At 46.3% G+C, this 14,358-nt stretch overlaps 7 non-coding genes across 7 annotated transcripts; all 7 read right to left on the reverse strand.

Moving 5' to 3' along the window:
* Positions 1-136: 136 nt before the first annotated feature.
* Positions 137-327, reverse strand: LOC130305243 (U2 spliceosomal RNA). Its single transcript, XR_008854841.1, has one exon. It is a non-coding gene; the product is annotated as a U2 spliceosomal RNA (small nuclear RNA).
* Positions 328-2,422: 2,095 nt separating this feature from the next.
* Positions 2,423-2,613, reverse strand: LOC130305244 (U2 spliceosomal RNA). The gene has a single exon (XR_008854842.1). It is a non-coding gene; the product is annotated as a U2 spliceosomal RNA (small nuclear RNA).
* A 2,103-nt stretch (positions 2,614-4,716) lies between these two features.
* On the reverse strand, positions 4,717-4,907 carry LOC130305245 (U2 spliceosomal RNA). The gene has a single exon (XR_008854843.1). It is a non-coding gene; the product is annotated as a U2 spliceosomal RNA (small nuclear RNA).
* Positions 4,908-6,992: 2,085 nt separating this feature from the next.
* Positions 6,993-7,183, reverse strand: LOC130305246 (U2 spliceosomal RNA). The gene has a single exon (XR_008854844.1). It is a non-coding gene; the product is annotated as a U2 spliceosomal RNA (small nuclear RNA).
* A 2,085-nt stretch (positions 7,184-9,268) lies between these two features.
* On the reverse strand, positions 9,269-9,459 carry LOC130305247 (U2 spliceosomal RNA). The gene has a single exon (XR_008854845.1). It is a non-coding gene; the product is annotated as a U2 spliceosomal RNA (small nuclear RNA).
* Positions 9,460-11,554: 2,095 nt separating this feature from the next.
* Positions 11,555-11,745, reverse strand: LOC130305248 (U2 spliceosomal RNA). The gene has a single exon (XR_008854846.1). It is a non-coding gene; the product is annotated as a U2 spliceosomal RNA (small nuclear RNA).
* Positions 11,746-13,833: 2,088 nt separating this feature from the next.
* LOC130305250 (U2 spliceosomal RNA) lies at positions 13,834-14,024 on the reverse strand. Its single transcript, XR_008854848.1, has one exon. It is a non-coding gene; the product is annotated as a U2 spliceosomal RNA (small nuclear RNA).
* Between the last annotated feature and the right edge of the window lie 334 nt (positions 14,025-14,358).

The following is a 14,358-nucleotide window of genomic DNA, read 5'->3' on the forward strand; positions in this document are numbered from 1 at the left end:
AAGCAGCAGAAGCAGCAGCAGCACCACCTTTTGTTTTTTGGCTGCAGCAGCAGCAAGGCCCACAGGGCTGGCTAGCTGGCTAGCCAGCAAGCAGGTAGCAATGAAAGTAGGAATCTTTCTTTTTAACCCTGTAAGGGGGTGGTGCACTGTACCCGAAGATACTGCCATATCGGGTCAATGCATAGGGCGACGGAAGCAAGCTTCGAAATCGGCCCCCGTTCTCAAAAATCCATTTAATATATGGTCCCCAGATAGGGGACGTATCAGATATTAAACTGATAAGAACAGATACTACACTTGATCTTAGCCAAAAGGCCGAGAAGCGATAACCGTGAAAGGGGCGGGCCCAACAAGGTGCCCTTCATGGGCACTATCACTGCTTGCTGTCAGGGAGGCTGCCAGACAATTTTCCATGCACACTCTGGGCTGGGGGGCAGTCAACCACCAGTACACACAGCAGAACCTAAACCCATACCATTATTGCTAAGCAGCAAGACAGGGGCCCATTGCACTCCCACGGGGCCTTTTTAAATGCAATCCATAACCCGGATTTGCCAGGAACCCTTCTTACTCCTCCTACTTGCATGTGACACTGGGCTTAGGATCTGCATAGGAAACACACACACAAGCACACACCTACCTTTGTTGCCTGCAGATGCCTCCTTGGCTGTCCCCAAACGGTATCAAACCAACACCCACGGGAAGCTGTAAGCATAGAGGACATGCCTGCACCCCATTGGACTTACCTGTGTGGGTTAAATCCGGGTTATTTGACAACCTATGGCGGTGATGGTTCTGCTCAGGCAGAGCAGTGCTGATGCTCCTCATAAAGCTGTCGCTGCTGTGAAGGTTCTAGGTGACATCACAAATCCCTATGGTTACATACACAACAAAGCTGGGTTGTTGTTGTTTACACTCTGCAAGGCCTGTGGAAGTGAGTGACATCATAGCACTGTAGTTCTGAGGGTTCTAGATGGATGCAACAATCTCCTGTTGCTTCTATGAAGGCCATAATAGACGACATCACCAAACAGCTCCATAGTCACATACACAGCAAAGGAGAGATGTTGTTTACACCTAGTGATGTCAGTGGTATTGAGTGACATCACAGCACAGTGCTAAGGCTCCTGGGCCTGGACACAGCAGCGGCTGCAATATCTCAACGGAGAATACGTTTATATATATGTGTGTGTGTGCGCGTATATATATATATATATATATATATATATATATATATATATATATATTTCTCCGCCGAAATCACTTTTAAACCCATTTCCACCTTTTTTTCCCTTCTCTTCCTCTTACTTTTTTTTCACGTTTTTTTACGTTTTTCTCCTTTTCGCCTCTTTTCTGGGCGTATTATTCTTCTTTTTCTTCTTTTTTTTCGTCTAATGCATACCCCATCAGTGCAGCAATGCTTATTCAATACCGCCAGCAGATGGAGACACTGGGGGATAATTTTCTAAGGATTTAAACTGATTTTTCCTGTCTGAATTTGTCGCACAGAAAGTTGCAGGCCAAATATGTGTGACATTTCTGCGACTTTAGCTTCTAGAGCATTTTTACAACATTATACATAGGTGCTGAATACATAAAAAGCGACTGTTCAGCGACAGACAAGTCGCATCGGCTGAAAGTAGGCCAGAATGTCAGTCCATGTTGGAGCAGGTTTAGATACAGTCTAAAGTATAGATCTCAAAGTCTGTGCACAGAATTTAGCAAGGGCCTCGCACCTTCTGATGCATCAGGTAGGTGCACAATAGCATAGCCTAACCCTCTGTACTTTGGTCTATATTGATGCGGGACATAGACAGCCAGCTGATGACCAATCCATTAGTGCAATGGATGGCTGGAAGCATTTGTCTTTGCCTTTGCAATACCACAGAAGCAATGCATGGTCAATGTACAGCAATGACACACCTGTGTGAACAGCCAGGAGACCCCCCCCCCCCCCCCATGTTATGTTACATAGTTACATAGTTAGTACGGTCGAAAAAAGACATATGTCCATCAAGTTCAACCAGGGAATTAAGGGGTAGGGGTGTGGCGCGATATTGGGGAAGGGATGAGATTTTATATTTCTTCATAAGCATTAATCTTATTTTGTCAATTAGGAACATTCAGCACCCACCCGCTATCAAGGCAGCTGCCTATCATGTCATGCCCTACCTGCACAGGTGTGCTGGCTACTCAAATGATCCAATTAAGGAGGCCATTTAGTCAGCAGCAGCAGAAGTCCTGTGCCTGGACGCTCCAACAGCGGCCAGACACAAGCAGAAGCAGAAGCAGCAGAAGCAGCAGCAGCACCACCTTTTGTTTTTTGGCTGCAGCAGCAGCAAGGCCCACAGGGCTGGCTAGCTGGCTAGCCAGCAAGCAGGTAGCAATGAAAGTAGGAATCTTTCTTTTTAACCCTGTAAGGGGGTGGTGCACTGTACCCGAAGATACTGCCATATCGGGTCAATGCATAGGGCGACGGAAGCAAGCTTCGAAATCGGCCCCCGTTCTCAAAAATCCATTTAATATATGGTCCCCAGATAGGGGACGTATCAGATATTAAACTGATAAGAACAGATACTACACTTGATCTTAGCCAAAAGGCCGAGAAGCGATAACCGTGAAAGGGGCGGGCCCAACAAGGTGCCCTTCATGGGCACTATCACTGCTTGCTGTCAGGGAGGCTGCCAGACAATTTTCCATGCACACTCTGGGCTGGGGGGCAGTCAACCACCAGTACACACAGCAGAACCTAAACCCATACCATTATTGCTAAGCAGCAAGACAGGGGCCCATTGCACTCCCACGGGGCCTTTTTAAATGCAATCCATAACCCGGATTTGCCAGGAACCCTTCTTACTCCTCCTACTTGCATGTGACACTGGGCTTAGGATCTGCATAGGAAACACACACACAAGCACACACCTACCTTTGTTGCCTGCAGATGCCTCCTTGGCTGTCCCCAAACGGTATCAAACCAACACCCACGGGAAGCTGTAAGCATAGAGGACATGCCTGCACCCCATTGGACTTACCTGTGTGGGTTAAATCCGGGTTATTTGACAACCTATGGCGGTGATGGTTCTGCTCAGGCAGAGCAGTGCTGATGCTCCTCATAAAGCTGTCGCTGCTGTGAAGGTTCTAGGTGACATCACAAATCCCTATGGTTACATACACAACAAAGCTGGGTTGTTGTTGTTTACACTCTGCAAGGCCTGTGGAAGTGAGTGACATCATAGCACTGTAGTTCTGAGGGTTCTAGATGGATGCAACAATCTCCTGTTGCTTCTATGAAGGCCATAATAGACGACATCACCAAACAGCTCCATAGTCACATACACAGCAAAGGAGAGATGTTGTTTACACCTAGTGATGTCAGTGGTATTGAGTGACATCACAGCACAGTGCTAAGGCTCCTGGGCCTGGACACAGCAGCGGCTGCAATATCTCAACGGAGAATACGTTTATATATATGTGTGTGTGTGCGCGTATATATATATATATATATATATATATATATATATATATATATATATATATATATTTCTCCGCCGAAATCACTTTTAAACCCATTTCCACCTTTTTTTCCCTTCTCTTCCTCTTACTTTTTTTTCACGTTTTTTTACGTTTTTCTCCTTTTCGCCTCTTTTCTGGGCGTATTATTCTTCTTTTTCTTCTTTTTTTTCGTCTAATGCATACCCCATCAGTGCAGCAATGCTTATTCAATACCGCCAGCAGATGGAGACACTGGGGGATAATTTTCTAAGGATTTATACTGATTTTTCCTGTCTGAATTTGTCGCACAGAAAGTTGCAGGCCAAATATGTGTGACATTTCTGCGACTTTAGCTTCTAGAGCATTTTTACAACATTATACATAGGTGCTGAATACATAAAAAGCGACTGTTCAGCGACAGACAAGTCGCATCGGCTGAAAGTAGGCCAGAATGTCAGTCCATGTTGGAGCAGGTTTAGATACAGTCTAAAGTATAGATCTCAAAGTCTGTGCACAGAATTTAGCAAGGGCCTCGCACCTTCTGATGCATCAGGTAGGTGCACAATAGCATAGCCTAACCCTCTGTACTTTGGTCTATATTGATGCGGGACATAGACAGCCAGCTGATGACCAATCCATTAGTGCAATGGATGGCTGGAAGCATTTGTCTTTGCCTTTGCAATACCACAGAAGCAATGCATGGTCAATGTACAGCAATGACACACCTGTGTGAACAGCCAGGAGACCCCCCCCCCCCCCCCATGTTATGTTACATAGTTACATAGTTAGTACGGTCGAAAAAAGACATATGTCCATCAAGTTCAACCAGGGAATTAAGGGGTAGGGGTGTGGCGCGATATTGGGGAAGGGATGAGATTTTATATTTCTTCATAAGCATTAATCTTATTTTGTCAATTAGGAACATTCAGCACCCACCCGCTATCAAGGCAGCTGCCTATCATGTCATGCCCTACCTGCACAGGTGTGCTGGCTACTCAAATGATCCAATTAAGGAGGCCATTTAGTCAGCAGCAGCAGAAGTCCTGTGCCTGGACGCTCCAACAGCGGCCAGACACAAGCAGAAGCAGAAGCAGCAGAAGCAGCAGCAGCACCACCTTTTGTTTTTTGGCTGCAGCAGCAGCAAGGCCCACAGGGCTGGCTAGCTGGCTAGCCAGCAAGCAGGTAGCAATGAAAGTAGGAATCTTTCTTTTTAACCCTGTAAGGGGGTGGTGCACTGTACCCGAAGATACTGCCATATCGGGTCAATGCATAGGGCGACGGAAGCAAGCTTCGAAATCGGCCCCCGTTCTCAAAAATCCATTTAATATATGGTCCCCAGATAGGGGACGTATCAGATATTAAACTGATAAGAACAGATACTACACTTGATCTTAGCCAAAAGGCCGAGAAGCGATAACCGTGAAAGGGGCGGGCCCAACAAGGTGCCCTTCATGGGCACTATCACTGCTTGCTGTCAGGGAGGCTGCCAGACAATTTTCCATGCACACTCTGGGCTGGGGGGCAGTCAACCACCAGTACACACAGCAGAACCTAAACCCATACCATTATTGCTAAGCAGCAAGACAGGGGCCCATTGCACTCCCACGGGGCCTTTTTAAATGCAATCCATAACCCGGATTTGCCAGGAACCCTTCTTACTCCTCCTACTTGCATGTGACACTGGGCTTAGGATCTGCATAGGAAACACACACACAAGCACACACCTACCTTTGTTGCCTGCAGATGCCTCCTTGGCTGTCCCCAAACGGTATCAAACCAACACCCACGGGAAGCTGTAAGCATAGAGGACATGCCTGCACCCCATTGGACTTACCTGTGTGGGTTAAATCCGGGTTATTTGACAACCTATGGCGGTGATGGTTCTGCTCAGGCAGAGCAGTGCTGATGCTCCTCATAAAGCTGTCGCTGCTGTGAAGGTTCTAGGTGACATCACAAATCCCTATGGTTACATACACAACAAAGCTGGGTTGTTGTTGTTTACACTCTGCAAGGCCTGTGGAAGTGAGTGACATCATAGCACTGTAGTTCTGAGGGTTCTAGATGGATGCAACAATCTCCTGTTGCTTCTATGAAGGCCATAATAGACGACATCACCAAACAGCTCCATAGTCACATACACAGCAAAGGAGAGATGTTGTTTACACCTAGTGATGTCAGTGGTATTGAGTGACATCACAGCACAGTGCTAAGGCTCCTGGGCCTGGACACAGCAGCGGCTGCAATATCTCAACGGAGAATACGTTTATATATATGTGTGTGTGTGCGCGTATATATATATATATATATATATATATATATATATATATTTCTCCGCCGAAATCACTTTTAAACCCATTTCCACCTTTTTTTCCCTTCTCTTCCTCTTACTTTTTTTTCACGTTTTTTTACGTTTTTCTCCTTTTCGCCTCTTTTCTGGGCGTATTATTCTTCTTTTTCTTCTTTTTTTTCGTCTAATGCATACCCCATCAGTGCAGCAATGCTTATTCAATACCGCCAGCAGATGGAGACACTGGGGGATAATTTTCTAAGGATTTATACTGATTTTTCCTGTCTGAATTTGTCGCACAGAAAGTTGCAGGCCAAATATGTGTGACATTTCTGCGACTTTAGCTTCTAGAGCATTTTTACAACATTATACATAGGTGCTGAATACATAAAAAGCGACTGTTCAGCGACAGACAAGTCGCATCGGCTGAAAGTAGGCCAGAATGTCAGTCCATGTTGGAGCAGGTTTAGATACAGTCTAAAGTATAGATCTCAAAGTCTGTGCACAGAATTTAGCAAGGGCCTCGCACCTTCTGATGCATCAGGTAGGTGCACAATAGCATAGCCTAACCCTCTGTACTTTGGTCTATATTGATGCGGGACATAGACAGCCAGCTGATGACCAATCCATTAGTGCAATGGATGGCTGGAAGCATTTGTCTTTGCCTTTGCAATACCACAGAAGCAATGCATGGTCAATGTACAGCAATGACACACCTGTGTGAACAGCCAGGAGACCCCCCCCCCCCCCATGTTATGTTACATAGTTACATAGTTAGTACGGTCGAAAAAAGACATATGTCCATCAAGTTCAACCAGGGAATTAAGGGGTAGGGGTGTGGCGCGATATTGGGGAAGGGATGAGATTTTATATTTCTTCATAAGCATTAATCTTATTTTGTCAATTAGGAACATTCAGCACCCACCCGCTATCAAGGCAGCTGCCTATCATGTCATGCCCTACCTGCACAGGTGTGCTGGCTACTCAAATGATCCAATTAAGGAGGCCATTTAGTCAGCAGCAGCAGAAGTCCTGTGCCTGGACGCTCCAACAGCGGCCAGACACAAGCAGAAGCAGAAGCAGCAGAAGCAGCAGCAGCACCACCTTTTGTTTTTTGGCTGCAGCAGCAGCAAGGCCCACAGGGCTGGCTAGCTGGCTAGCCAGCAAGCAGGTAGCAATGAAAGTAGGAATCTTTCTTTTTAACCCTGTAAGGGGGTGGTGCACTGTACCCGAAGATACTGCCATATCGGGTCAATGCATAGGGCGACGGAAGCAAGCTTCGAAATCGGCCCCCGTTCTCAAAAATCCATTTAATATATGGTCCCCAGATAGGGGACGTATCAGATATTAAACTGATAAGAACAGATACTACACTTGATCTTAGCCAAAAGGCCGAGAAGCGATAACCGTGAAAGGGGCGGGCCCAACAAGGTGCCCTTCATGGGCACTATCACTGCTTGCTGTCAGGGAGGCTGCCAGACAATTTTCCATGCACACTCTGGGCTGGGGGGCAGTCAACCACCAGTACACACAGCAGAACCTAAACCCATACCATTATTGCTAAGCAGCAAGACAGGGGCCCATTGCACTCCCACGGGGCCTTTTTAAATGCAATCCATAACCCGGATTTGCCAGGAACCCTTCTTACTCCTCCTACTTGCATGTGACACTGGGCTTAGGATCTGCATAGGAAACACACACACAAGCACACACCTACCTTTGTTGCCTGCAGATGCCTCCTTGGCTGTCCCCAAACGGTATCAAACCAACACCCACGGGAAGCTGTAAGCATAGAGGACATGCCTGCACCCCATTGGACTTACCTGTGTGGGTTAAATCCGGGTTATTTGACAACCTATGGCGGTGATGGTTCTGCTCAGGCAGAGCAGTGCTGATGCTCCTCATAAAGCTGTCGCTGCTGTGAAGGTTCTAGGTGACATCACAAATCCCTATGGTTACATACACAACAAAGCTGGGTTGTTGTTGTTTACACTCTGCAAGGCCTGTGGAAGTGAGTGACATCATAGCACTGTAGTTCTGAGGGTTCTAGATGGATGCAACAATCTCCTGTTGCTTCTATGAAGGCCATAATAGACGACATCACCAAACAGCTCCATAGTCACATACACAGCAAAGGAGAGATGTTGTTTACACCTAGTGATGTCAGTGGTATTGAGTGACATCACAGCACAGTGCTAAGGCTCCTGGGCCTGGACACAGCAGCGGCTGCAATATCTCAACGGAGAATACGTTTATATATATGTGTGTGTGTGCGCGTATATATATATATATATATATATATATATATATATATATTTCTCCGCCGAAATCACTTTTAAACCCATTTCCACCTTTTTTTCCCTTCTCTTCCTCTTACTTTTTTTTCACGTTTTTTTACGTTTTTCTCCTTTTCGCCTCTTTTCTGGGCGTATTATTCTTCTTTTTCTTCTTTTTTTTCGTCTAATGCATACCCCATCAGTGCAGCAATGCTTATTCAATACCGCCAGCAGATGGAGACACTGGGGGATAATTTTCTAAGGATTTATACTGATTTTTCCTGTCTGAATTTGTCGCACAGAAAGTTGCAGGCCAAATATGTGTGACATTTCTGCGACTTTAGCTTCTAGAGCATTTTTACAACATTATACATAGGTGCTGAATACATAAAAAGCGACTGTTCAGCGACAGACAAGTCGCATCGGCTGAAAGTAGGCCAGAATGTCAGTCCATGTTGGAGCAGGTTTAGATACAGTCTAAAGTATAGATCTCAAAGTCTGTGCACAGAATTTAGCAAGGGCCTCGCACCTTCTGATGCATCAGGTAGGTGCACAATAGCATAGCCTAACCCTCTGTACTTTGGTCTATATTGATGCGGGACATAGACAGCCAGCTGATGACCAATCCATTAGTGCAATGGATGGCTGGAAGCATTTGTCTTTGCCTTTGCAATACCACAGAAGCAATGCATGGTCAATGTACAGCAATGACACACCTGTGTGAACAGCCAGGAGACCCCCCCCCCCCCCATGTTATGTTACATAGTTACATAGTTAGTACGGTCGAAAAAAGACATATGTCCATCAAGTTCAACCAGGGAATTAAGGGGTAGGGGTGTGGCGCGATATTGGGGAAGGGATGAGATTTTATATTTCTTCATAAGCATTAATCTTATTTTGTCAATTAGGAACATTCAGCACCCACCCGCTATCAAGGCAGCTGCCTATCATGTCATGCCCTACCTGCACAGGTGTGCTGGCTACTCAAATGATCCAATTAAGGAGGCCATTTAGTCAGCAGCAGCAGGAGTCCTGTGCCTGGACGCTCCAACAGCGGCCAGACACAAGCAGAAGCAGAAGCAGCAGAAGCAGCAGCAGCACCACCTTTTGTTTTTTGGCTGCAGCAGCAGCAAGGCCCACAGGGCTGGCTAGCTGGCTAGCCAGCAAGCAGGTAGCAATGAAAGTAGGAATCTTTCTTTTTAACCCTGTAAGGGGGTGGTGCACTGTACCCGAAGATACTGCCATATCGGGTCAATGCATAGGGCGACGGAAGCAAGCTTCGAAATCGGCCCCCGTTCTCAAAAATCCATTTAATATATGGTCCCCAGATAGGGGACGTATCAGATATTAAACTGATAAGAACAGATACTACACTTGATCTTAGCCAAAAGGCCGAGAAGCGATAACCGTGAAAGGGGCGGGCCCAACAAGGTGCCCTTCATGGGCACTATCACTGCTTGCTGTCAGGGAGGCTGCCAGACAATTTTCCATGCACACTCTGGGCTGGGGGGCAGTCAACCACCAGTACACACAGCAGAACCTAAACCCATACCATTATTGCTAAGCAGCAAGACAGGGGCCCATTGCACTCCCACGGGGCCTTTTTAAATGCAATCCATAACCCGGATTTGCCAGGAACCCTTCTTACTCCTCCTACTTGCATGTGACACTGGGCTTAGGATCTGCATAGGAAACACACACACAAGCACACACCTACCTTTGTTGCCTGCAGATGCCTCCTTGGCTGTCCCCAAACGGTATCAAACCAACACCCACGGGAAGCTGTAAGCATAGAGGACATGCCTGCACCCCATTGGACTTACCTGTGTGGGTTAAATCCGGGTTATTTGACAACCTATGGCGGTGATGGTTCTGCTCAGGCAGAGCAGTGCTGATGCTCCTCATAAAGCTGTCGCTGCTGTGAAGGTTCTAGGTGACATCACAAATCCCTATGGTTACATACACAACAAAGCTGGGTTGTTGTTGTTTACACTCTGCAAGGCCTGTGGAAGTGAGTGACATCATAGCACTGTAGTTCTGAGGGTTCTAGATGGATGCAACAATCTCCTGTTGCTTCTATGAAGGCCATAATAGACGACATCACCAAACAGCTCCATAGTCACATACACAGCAAAGGAGAGATGTTGTTTACACCTAGTGATGTCAGTGGTATTGAGTGACATCACAGCACAGTGCTAAGGCTCCTGGGCCTGGACACAGCAGCGGCTGCAATATCTCAACGGAGAATACGTTTATATATATGTGTGTGTGTGCGCGTATATATATATATATATATATATATATATATATATATATATATATATTTCTCCGCCGAAATCACTTTTAAACCCATTTCCACCTTTTTTTCCCTTCTCTTCCTCTTACTTTTTTTTCACGTTTTTTTACGTTTTTCTCCTTTTCGCCTCTTTTCTGGGCGTATTATTCTTCTTTTTCTTCTTTTTTTTCGTCTAATGCATACCCCATCAGTGCAGCAATGCTTATTCAATACCGCCAGCAGATGGAGACACTGGGGGATAATTTTCTAAGGATTTATACTGATTTTTCCTGTCTGAATTTGTCGCACAGAAAGTTGCAGGCCAAATATGTGTGACATTTCTGCGACTTTAGCTTCTAGAGCATTTTTACAACATTATACATAGGTGCTGAATACATAAAAAGCGACTGTTCAGCGACAGACAAGTCGCATCGGCTGAAAGTAGGCCAGAATGTCGGTCCATGTTGGAGCAGGTTTAGATACAGTCTAAAGTATAGATCTCAAAGTCTGTGCACAGAATTTAGCAAGGGCCTCGCACCTTCTGATGCATCAGGTAGGTGCACAATAGCATAGCCTAACCCTCTGTACTTTGGTCTATATTGATGCGGGACATAGACAGCCAGCTGATGACCAATCCATTAGTGCAATGGATGGCTGGAAGCATTTGTCTTTGCCTTTGCAATACCACAGAAGCAATGCATGGTCAATGTACAGCAATGACACACCTGTGTGAACAGCCAGGAGACCCCCCCCCCCCCCCCATGTTATGTTACATAGTTACATAGTTAGTACGGTCGAAAAAAGACATATGTCCATCAAGTTCAACCAGGGAATTAAGGGGTAGGGGTGTGGCGCGATATTGGGGAAGGGATGAGATTTTATATTTCTTCATAAGCATTAATCTTATTTTGTCAATTAGGAACATTCAGCACCCACCCGCTATCAAGGCAGCTGCCTATCATGTCATGCCCTACCTGCACAGGTGTGCTGGCTACTCAAATGATCCAATTAAGGAGGCCATTTAGTCAGCAGCAGCAGAAGTCCTGTGCCTGGACGCTCCAACAGCGGCCAGACACAAGCAGAAGCAGAAGCAGCAGAAGCAGCAGCAGCACCACCTTTTGTTTTTTGGCTGCAGCAGCAGCAAGGCCCACAGGGCTGGCTAGCTGGCTAGCCAGCAAGCAGGTAGCAATGAAAGTAGGAATCTTTCTTTTTAACCCTGTAAGGGGGTGGTGCACTGTACCCGAAGATACTGCCATATCGGGTCAATGCATAGGGCGACGGAAGCAAGCTTCGAAATCGGCCCCCGTTCTCAAAAATCCATTTAATATATGGTCCCCAGATAGGGGACGTATCAGATATTAAACTGATAAGAACAGATACTACACTTGATCTTAGCCAAAAGGCCGAGAAGCGATAACCGTGAAAGGGGCGGGCCCAACAAGGTGCCCTTCATGGGCACTATCACTGCTTGCTGTCAGGGAGGCTGCCAGACAATTTTCCATGCACACTCTGGGCTGGGGGGCAGTCAACCACCAGTACACACAGCAGAACCTAAACCCATACCATTATTGCTAAGCAGCAAGACAGGGGCCCATTGCACTCCCACGGGGCCTTTTTAAATGCAATCCATAACCCGGATTTGCCAGGAACCCTTCTTACTCCTCCTACTTGCATGTGACACTGGGCTTAGGATCTGCATAGGAAACACACACACAAGCACACACCTACCTTTGTTGCCTGCAGATGCCTCCTTGGCTGTCCCCAAACGGTATCAAACCAACACCCACGGGAAGCTGTAAGCATAGAGGACATGCCTGCACCCCATTGGACTTACCTGTGTGGGTTAAATCCGGGTTATTTGACAACCTATGGCGGTGATGGTTCTGCTCAGGCAGAGCAGTGCTGATGCTCCTCATAAAGCTGTCGCTGCTGTGAAGGTTCTAGGTGACATCACAAATCCCTATGGTTACATACACAACAAAGCTGGGTTGTTGTTGTTTACACTCTGCAAGGCCTGTGGAAGTGAGTGACATCATAGCACTGTAGTTCTGAGGGTTCTAGATGGATGCAACAATCTCCTGTTGCTTCTATGAAGGCCATAATAGACGACATCACCAAACAGCTCCATAGTCACATACACAGCAAAGGAGAGATGTTGTTTACACCTAGTGATGTCAGTGGTATTGAGTGACATCACAGCACAGTGCTAAGGCTCCTGGGCCTGGACACAGCAGCGGCTGCAATATCTCAACGGAGAATACGTTTATATATATGTGTGTGTGTGCGCGTATATATATATATATATATATATATATATATATATATATATATTTCTCCGCCGAAATCACTTTTAAACCCATTTCCACCTTTTTTTCCCTTCTCTTCCTCTTACTTTTTTTTCACGTTTTTTTACGTTTTTCTCCTTTTCGCCTCTTTTCTGGGCGTATTATTCTTCTTTTTCTTCTTTTTTTTCGTCTAATGCATACCCCATCAGTGCAGCAATGCTTATTCAATACCGCCAGCAGATGGAGACACTGGGGGATAATTTTCTAAGGATTTATACTGATTTTTCCTGTCTGAATTTGTCGCACAGAAAGTTGCAGGCCAAATATGTGTGACATTTCTGCGACTTTAGCTTCTAGAGCATTTTTACAACATTATACATAGGTGCTGAATACATAAAAAGCGACTGTTCAGCGACAGACAAGTCGCATCGGCTGAAAGTAGGCCAGAATGTCAGTCCATGTTGGAGCAGGTTTAGATACAGTCTAAAGTATAGATCTCAAAGTCTGTGCACAGAATTTAGCAAGGGCCTCGCACCTTCTGATGCATCAGGTAGGTGCACAATAGCATAGCCTAACCCTCTGTACTTTGGTCTATATTGATGCGGGACATAGACAGCCAGCTGATGACCAATCCATTAGTGCAATGGATGGCTGGAAGCATTTGTCTTTGCCTTTGCAATACCACAGAAGCAATGCATGGTCAATGTACAGCAATGACACACCTGTGTGAACAGCCAGGAGACCCCCCCCCCCCCATGTTATGTTACATAGTTACATAGTTAGTACGGTCGAAAAAAGACATATGTCCATCAAGTTCAACCAGGGAATTAAGGGGTAGGGGTGTGGCGCGATATTGGGGAAGGGATGAGATTTTATATTTCTTCATAAGCATTAATCTTATTTTGTCAATTAGGAACATTCAGCACCCACCCGCTATCAAGGCAGCTGCCTATCATGTCATGCCCTACCTGCACAGGTGTGCTGGCTACTCAAATGATCCAATTAAGGAGGCCATTTAGTCAGCAGCAGCAGAAGTCCTGTGCCTGGACGCTCCAACAGCGGCCAGACACAAGCAGAAGCAGAAGCAGCAGAAGCAGCAGCAGCACCACCTTTTGTTTTTTGGCTGCAGCAGCAGCAAGGCCCACAGGGCTGGCTAGCTGGCTAGCCAGCAAGCAGGTAGCAATGAAAGTAGGAATCTTTCTTTTTAACCCTGTAAGGGGGTGGTGCACTGTACCCGAAGATACTGCCATATCGGGTCAATGCATAGGGCGACGGAAGCAAGCTTCGAAATCGGCCCCCGTTCTCAAAAATCCATTTAATATATGGTCCCCAGATAGGGGACGTATCAGATATTAAACTGATAAGAACAGATACTACACTTGATCTTAGCCAAAAGGCCGAGAAGCGATAACCGTGAAAGGGGCGGGCCCAACAAGGTGCCCTTCATGGGCACTATCACTGCTTGCTGTCAGGGAGGCTGCCAGACAATTTTCCATGCACACTCTGGGCTGGGGGGCAGTCAACCACCAGTACACACAGCAGAACCTAAACCCATACCATTATTGCTAAGCAGCAAGACAGGGGCCCATTGCACTCCCACGGGGCCTTTTTAAATGCAATCCATAACCCGGATTTGCCAGGAACCCTTCTTACTCCTCCTACTTGCATGTGACACTGGGCTTAGGATCTGCATAGGAAACACACACACAAGCACACACCTACCTTTGTTGCCTGCAGATGCCT

Source organism: Hyla sarda, unplaced genomic scaffold (assembly GCF_029499605.1).
Source record: "Hyla sarda isolate aHylSar1 unplaced genomic scaffold, aHylSar1.hap1 scaffold_131, whole genome shotgun sequence".
NCBI lineage: Eukaryota > Metazoa > Chordata > Amphibia > Anura > Hylidae > Hyla > Hyla sarda.